Source organism: Dipteris shenzhenensis, chromosome 3 (assembly GCF_047967505.1).
Source record: "Dipteris shenzhenensis isolate YYH24624 ecotype China chromosome 3, Dip_SZ_1.0, whole genome shotgun sequence".
In the NCBI taxonomy this organism is placed as follows: domain Eukaryota; kingdom Viridiplantae; phylum Streptophyta; class Polypodiopsida; order Gleicheniales; family Dipteridaceae; genus Dipteris; species Dipteris shenzhenensis.
This window is the reverse complement of record NC_141598.1, coordinates 18,871,446-18,879,897: the sequence shown is the minus strand read 5'-3', so window position 1 is coordinate 18,879,897 and position 8,452 is coordinate 18,871,446. Positions and strand designations below refer to the sequence as shown.

Below are 8,452 nucleotides of genomic sequence, written 5' to 3'. Positions count from 1 at the left end.
TAATTTACAATTTTATCAAGACATTCCATACTGATTTGGACTAGTTCCTTTCAAATTTTCCAACCTCAAGATGGGTGCATACATCTTTTGGGAACATGTTATCCTCTACTACCATTTCTTTCTTTGTGAGGAACCCACTCCATTTGGCATTTTTGCACTACTGCCTCCATGCACATGATTGGTTAGCACTTCAAGAGTTTACTAGTTGAGTAGCGAGGATTTGCTGTCATCTAGTCACATTTCATAGTGGCTCTTCTAGATTTTTCAACATCAAGCTGGGTGCATAACTTTGTTGAAGTTATCCTTTGGAAGCATGTTATCCTCCTCTACCATCTTTTTCTTTTTTGAGGACACCACTCCATCTGACATTTTGGCACTTGGACTCCCTCCTTTGCACATGATTGATTAGCACTTAGTAGTTTGCTAGTCAAGTAGGTAACTTCAATAGCAACTACTACAATAAGTAAAACCCTAATAGCTAGGCAAGAATCTAACTAGTGACCAAGTCACTCATTAGTGAACATGACAAGTTAGTCATTGACCCACTCAACTAGTTGGTGAGGTCCAAGCAAATAGTTAAAGACGACGTCACTAAGAAGTGACCAAGAACTAGTGACAAATGTAGTAAGGTGTAGCTGTTTTGGTCACTAACTACTAGCTCTTGGGTCATATACCCAGTCCACTAATTACTTCGTTCACTTGCAAAAAGCTTCATTGATTAGTGCACAGGGTTACTAGTTAGTGCATAGGGGTAACTGGCGAGTAATCACCTAGCTATCTATGCTATAATTAGTGGACCTAGGCCAATCATGAGTCCTAGAACTGCTAGCTAATGCCAAAGTTCACTAATAAGTGCAAAGGGTGCTCACAACCTAGTTAATAAAAAGTGACTTGTGTGGCAAGCACTCCACCTAGGTTACTAGTTATTGCTCAAGTTCACAATTTAGTCCATAGAGGAGCCATAAAGCCACTAGTCACTGCAGTCACTTCACAAATTAACACACAGGGTCACTAGCTAATGATATGAGTAGCATTCAATGTCGATCTTCGTATTGCATAGTCTCACTGCTTGGTGCTCTCCAATCACCAATGTTCATGAGTTAGTACAGATAGATCATAGGTTATTGCATAGTATCGCTAGGTGATGGAACCAAGTCATTGTAGTAAGTTTACATATGTCAATACTTAGTGCACAAGTACGTTGGTACATTAATAAATGCACAAGCACAATAGCATTGCATTTTCTACTTTGAATATTTTGAATATGGAGCTAAAGAAAGATTTTACCACTCTTGGTCTCTATTTTGGCTACTTAGTACTCTCAAGTCATGAATGTGCAATAGTTAGTGCAGATAGCACAATATGATCACTAGGGTGCAGTCATTATAGTAATTGTACCTATGTTAATACTTAGTGCACTAGTAAGTTAGTACACTGATAAAAGCGCAAGCACCATTATAGCATTTTCTACTTTGGATATTTTGAATATGGAGCCAAAGAAAAACATTAACGCCCTTAGTCTCTATTTTTACTACTAGCATTGAGCCCTCCATTGTTGACATTGCAGGATTGGAACAATAGATGTACCTATACTCTCATGAAACTCCTCTTTTGTTAGACAAAAGACCTTGAGGTTGAACATCCACCCATGGAGCATGTCACCTTGAGACTTGGCCATGCAACTAGGGAAGGAGAAGAGTAACCTAGAAGGAGAGAGCGATACTCAAAAAACCAAGAAACAACAAAATCTAGATACCTAGCTTGAATGATAGTTCGTAGTTTGAAGGAAGTGACAAAGTCAATACTAAAGTTCAAAAATAAAAGGAGGATTTTCAAATCTCAGATATTCCACTAGTGGTTCCCCTAACGCGAAGCTAACTTGAGATCAAAACTAAATAGGCCAAAAAATGTATTAGGTGAACATGCATACACCCATTAACACACTTGGGCCAACCAAGAAACCTTAGAAAACTCTTTCAAATGATGGTTATCTTCGAGACTATTTTTCACACTAGCTACCTCTAAACATGGTTGTGCATGAGATGGCACTATTAGCCCCAATTCTTATGAGAGACCGTGCATTTTTTACTTTAAGAAAAATCTCTTGATTCAAAATTCTTGTCCTTGTCCTGTTTTTAGGTAGACTCTCTCCCTCTCCCTCTCTTTTGAAAGGAAAGGAGTCATCCTTTGGTACTCGTATAGTACATCCATATGCTAGAAAATGTATATATAATGAATATAATACTCGTATATTACATCCATAGGCTAGAAAATGTCAGCCTTGTCAATTTACATCCACCATGCTTCTATAGGCTACAAAATGGCTCCGCTTCTGTATAAGGAAAAAATTAATGGGTGGAAGGAGCAATTGTTTGAAGCACAGTCGATCCTCAGCATATGATAACCGTCGGATCGCAGCAGCACTCGTCTAAAAGACAGCAGCAACACAATGCCGCCAAACTGCATCACCCAAAAAAAAACCCCAAAAATCAGCACACAAGAGAGACGCAAATCCCGAAACCGTCACCGAATGCGTCATCCAGCTACTTTTCTCACCATCCTCTCAAGAACCCTCCGCCTCCACGACGACGCGTCTGGTAATTCTGCGGAGGAGGAGCGACGGGCGGGTACCCTGCTGTCGAAAACAGAAACGCAGAAAGAAAGATAAGTAAGGCGTGCGAGATCAGAAGGCGGTCATGATCGGAAAAGGGACAAAGATCGCAGCCGCTGCGATCATCAAAAAGCAGGATCTAAAGCGACGGAAGACTAAAAACTCACCTTGGGGGGGGTAACCGTAGGGCTGCTGAGAGCGATAGTGCTTCTTAGCACCCATGCAGGGAGATCAAGGGGAGGATATGAGGGGAAAAAGAGTGTGTAAGGGAGAGAAGGGAGGATGCAAAAGGAGATAGAGGAGCTTAATACGACATACGTATAAATAGAGAAGGTTCGGAGCTCAAAACGCGTTTTGGTGTTGGTGCGAGTCGGTTTGTGATATCCGTGTGGGAAGCTTGAGAGTGTAAAAAACGCGTAACTCAACTTAGCACGCCATCGTTTCTCTTTCTTCAAAGACATACATTCCCCTTTCTCTTTTCAGAATCTCTTACATAACATGTTACGAATTTTGCATTGGAGTCCGGTCACATAAATAAGACTTCGTCTTTGCAAACACAACGTTTTCATATCAACTCAAGGTCTTTAAAACGACATTTTCTTAAGTGGTAAATTTAATAAATAAAAGTAACGTAAGGAAAGTTACTAGTCCTCCTTGAACTTCTTCACCACATCCCCTTGAACTTTCCTTCTCACACAATTCCTAGAAAGGAGTATGTCTCCCTCTCCCTCCTCTACAAAAGGTAATATCAGAAAGACAGCTCACGTGACATGTCTCTATGAATAAATCAAGTTTTCTTCATGCTCATTCAACTAATCTAGATCTATCCCTCAATTTTGATGGTAAGACCGGTAGCACCCTAGCACACTAAGAACTCGGCAAATAATAAAGAACAAGGTGAAAGCGTTCTCTTGTTCTCTCTCTCTCTAGCCCCCTATGCCGCCTCTTTGGGGCTCTTGTTCTCTCTTCCCCTTACCCTCATTTCCATACCCCTAGTGCAATGCATCCATGTTGCTCTAACCATCTCCTTGGGGCTCCTGTTCTCTCTCTCCCCCTTACTCGCATTTCCTATAACCTAGTGCAATGCACCTATCCTTTTGCAATTCTCTAGGCACCAAAACTTGCCCATTTTCTAGCACAACATGCTACTTTTTTTTAAACATTTTTTGGACATGGGAACGCCTCAAATGTGATTTAGAAAGTCCCTAAGATCCTAGAAATTTGTCTGAATAGACAAGAACAACTTATCCATGAAATCGATAAGCATAAGGTAGATCCTTAAGATGTCCCATTTTAGAATAAAATTTTGAATGTCTTTTCATAATGGATGAGCCAAATTGGCTAGCATGTGAGTTTAAGCTAAATCAAAAGCTTTACAGTCCTCCAAGGCAAATCAACAAAGGAGAGTTTTAGAGTGGAGGACTTATCTTGCATGCCTTTTAATTATTTGTAAACCTAACACCATATGTATCACTTATCATAGAGATAACCTAAAATGTCCATTGTTTGATTTTAGGCATAGCATTTATAATAATATGTTCACCATCAACAATTTTCAAGTTATTTTCCATAATTAACGTTTGCAATTAAGAAGCAACAAGCATCATTTTATGCCATCTCAATAAAATAAATAATATTCAATGAGCTTCTTGATTTTCATGATATAATTATGAGGTTATGGAAGCTATTTACTATACCTTGAATGAAATCTCGCTATAATAAACAATTTGGTATATTGCCATTTGTAAACAAGGAGCATGATGTGATCCTAATTCATCAAACCATTATAGTAAGCTCTCAAGTTCTCTTTAGTGTTTTTCTCAAACTATGTCAAATATTCTTTTGTTTTTCACCACATGGGTCATGATAAGATTCCAACAATATTGTAACGACATTGAAAATAAATAAATTTGTAAAGACATCTTAGGGCATTATAAAGGAAGAGAAAAAGAAAAAAAACCACACACAAAAGACAACACACAACATAACACACCCACCTGCATCACATAAAACACACACACACATAAGACGCATGACTCTCATAAAACTTATACACACACAAGACATATAATTCACACATCCCAAGTGTGATGATGAACCAAATAGATGCAAGGCAGATAGGGTAGACACAATGGATGGAGAGAGAGAGGAGAGAGAGAGAGAGAGAGAGAGAGAGAGAGAGAGAGAGAGAGAGAGAGAGAGAGAGAGAGAGAGAGAGAGAGAGAGAGAGAGAGAAAGATGACATCACCGTCTCCCTCCCTTGACATGTCTCAAGATTCAAGTTAACTATAGTTAGATTAATGCCCGAGGGGCCACTATGTAAAGACCCCATATAGCACATGCGATGTTAAGAAAAACCCCTACCTACGGATTTTAATAAGCTATATGTACACCTCTTCTATAAATTTTGAGATTATTAGAGTATTCCTTACGTATGAAATTTTTTACATTTTGAATTAAAAAAACTCTTATGTATGCATATTTTTTGTAACTCCATAAAAATATTAAACCCCTTCTATTGATCGCACATGCTATCTTTAATATTTCTTAGTGACCCCTTGGGGCTTAATGTAACCCTAGTTCTAGCATAAGTTAGTTATCACTATCATTAAACCTAACCACATTAAGCCCCCTTAGTCAGTTAGACTACCTAAACTAGGACCTAGGTGGTTAGCATCTAGTTCCCCTAAGACCGGAAATTCCACTACACTACACCCTAAAAGTTCATCCATACTAGACCCTAAAAGTCCAAAGGGACACCCTTTAAGCCAAAAATTGACCTAATTTCCAAAGGCCGTAACTTCATCATTTGGATCTCAAATTGGACACTATCGGAGCCCAAACTTCACACTGTACTAGAGTTTAAAGTATTTGGGGAGTTTATCGAGCCATTATCCATCATTTTAACATCATTAGATGAATTAATCAAAGAACCTATTTCAACCATTCTTTTGCACATATCTCATTATGTTGTAAAAATACCTAGTCTAAATTGAGCGATATTACCATTCTATTGAGCACATCAAATGTGACATTTTGAACATTTTTAACTAAAATCAAAAATTAGTGCTTAAGCTATTACATATTCCATAATCTCATCAAGAATTAAGCCCTCTTTAAGATTTTGGGATGAAAGGAGTAGATTGGCTAAACAGTGGGTTTAGGACCTTTACAGGTGTCTTCTCACCAAATATACAAAATAATCGCTAATCCCTAAAGTCCTACCCTAAAGTGACTCAATCGCTAGCCTCTTCATGTATCGACCAGATGGACATAACCTCCCACCAAGATTTTGACATCATTCCACTGTAAGCACTTAGGACCTACCTAGTGCCCACTATGATGTTTGTTGGATAATATTTGGCTTGCGCTGATGTGGTGCAGTGGCAATCGTATGCATTTGTTGATAACATGCACGAGCACACTCCTCTTCTTCCCACTCCTCTCATGCCAAAGGTCTCTTTTTTTCTCTTCTGGCTCTATCATCATGAGGTGGCCCATCTCCTAACATCTCTAATAATGTTGTGTGAAGGTCTAGGAACAAACAGGTGCAAGCAAAGTATTTTGAGGTATTCTTCATGCACATATTCATATAATTTTTAATGCATACACTTCTATTGATGTGCATATGATAGAAGAAAATTTTGAGGTATTCTGCATGCACAAATTCATAGAAGTTTTAACACATACAATTCTATTGATGTGCATAAATTTTAACACTTACAAATATAACATGCAATGCATGTAAAGTTATGTTAAATGCATGCAAGATATGATGCATCATGCATATTGATTGCAATTTGCAATGCATGGCACATACAATATCAAGCATGCATTTTCACAATTGGATTATATGTAGGCAATTTGTATGATATAGCATTGTAAAAGAAAAATTGACATGTTATCTAAAAATTAAAATTCTGACAAAAATCCACCTTCCTCTTTGAGAAAACCCAGGCACTTGCACCTGAAGTGTGGTCCCATCTAGCTCTTATGCCCTGCTAGCACAATAGCCAAGGATTACCCTCCAACCAAACCTGGTGTGGGGCTTAAGATAGGAGAGGGAAATTATCTCTCAAATCAAAAACAGTAAAAAGGAAGGTTTCACTAACTTTCTTATATTGTCACAGCCGTATTGATACCCATTGATAAAAAAGTTATTACCACCGGCGGTTAAAGGTCTGTTACTACCAAGAAATGATCATTTGTCACAACAGTGATAGGCATGAAATTGATGGTATTAGGATTACTATTGGTGAGAAAAATTGCACCCAAATACACCACCAGCACTATGTATAATATTGCCGAGAAAAATCACACCGAAATACCCCATGTATAATTGTGTTGGTGGTAAAACTCATGTTGCCAATGGTAATTTTAAAAAGTATCGATGGTAAATGGAAAAGTATCAATAGTAAATAAATGGTTTCCCATTTTTTTAGATTGGTAAGGTTTTGTTGCCATTGCATGTGTGATATTGTGAAACTGTTATTCATGAATGTTAATAACAAAAAATGTCATGTGATTACATGAATATACAATCCCTAAGCACATTTGCCTTGGGCTTACACAATAGAGAGACATCCTCATAGGATTCGAACATGGACAACCAACTCACCTACTGCCCGACTTCTCTACCAAAATCTTCTTTCATATGGAGAAAAATGGTGGGAGGAGTGAGCGAGTGCATGAATGCCATGTGGGAGGTCGATGGTCAACATGAGGGCTAGGCGTAGCACTAAGAGGAAGATAGATCGGGTGAAAGTGAGCTCTGGATACAATGTGGAGAGAATGAGTGTGAAGGATGGTGGTAAAGATGATCCCTCAAACCCAAAGGATGCAGGAATGGAAGGGAGTGAAGATCAATAAGCCTAATGATTTGGAGGCCCATTGAAGTCTTACCAAGAAAGCTGCAAAGTGGTTACTCTGCGTTGTCTGATGATGAATCCAAAAACATATGCATGCGAAGGTGGTGCGTTGAGCCACAGAAGTCGGGTGGAAACAATGGTATGAGGAGATAAGTCGCAAGCATAACATGTGTGAACTGCAACTTGAGGACGTCAAGACCGAACTCATAAGGCCGACCAAAGGAGGACTATACTTGTTTTTCACAAGACGAGTTTCGTCCTTAGAGAGTTGGAGTAGATGCTAGCTTACGAGTGTGACGTCTGCTCTAATGGTTATGTCAAAAAATTATTTAGGAAAAGACTTTTTCCTAGTACGCTTTGTTTCATAAGATCTGCGCAACGACATCCTAGGCAAGCCTCTCTTGTTTGTTGGTGCCTCCATCTTGGTGGTTCTCTGGAGCCCCTCCTTTAGCATGGATGAGTTTCTCTTCCATGAAGGTCCCATCTGGATCGAGTTTCCTAACATGCCTCCATGGCTTCGTACAATGATGGATGGGTTGGCTACTACCTTGAGCACCGTCCTTTTGGTTCCGGCATCATCGCGTGTTTCTCTGGGTAGGAGGAGATTCTGAATCCTCTTGGACAAATCCGAAGGGATATCCAAATTTATCGAGATACAATTCCTGGATGGTCAAAAGTTGGCGCAATAGGTTACATTTGTCCTTTTCCTGATGCATGCTTAAGAAATTGGGGCATTTCGCCAAAGAGTGCTCAGATAGGGTAGCTAATACACAGTTGGCTCGTGTCGAGCGGGGTGATGACAGAGAACGCAAGATCTAGAGACCAGGATATGAGATTCCCCTCCCACGGGCCACATGCAGGAAGATCACAATAGCAAATCAACCCGGCTGTCAAGACCCCGAATCACTTCCAGAAAAACTCTTGAGCCAGCTCACACAAATCAATGGCTTGTTATGGGAAGGAAAGGTAAGGT

The 8,452-nt window shown here is 39.4% G+C and overlaps 1 long non-coding RNA gene across 2 annotated transcripts; it reads right to left on the bottom strand.

Annotated features, from left to right (window-relative positions):
- Nucleotides 1-2,187: 2,187 nt before the first annotated feature.
- Nucleotides 2,188-2,991, bottom strand: LOC147903476 (uncharacterized). Of its 2 annotated transcripts, none has more exons than XR_015540810.1 (3): nucleotides 2,779-2,991; nucleotides 2,557-2,635; nucleotides 2,188-2,460 (listed from the first exon to the last, which is right to left on the bottom strand). It is a non-coding gene; the product is annotated as an uncharacterized LOC147903476 (long non-coding RNA). The 2 variants fall into 2 exon arrangements; XR_015540811.1 differs by having other exon boundaries at nucleotides 2,557-2,632; nucleotides 2,779-2,979.
- Between the last annotated feature and the right edge of the window lie 5,461 nt (nucleotides 2,992-8,452).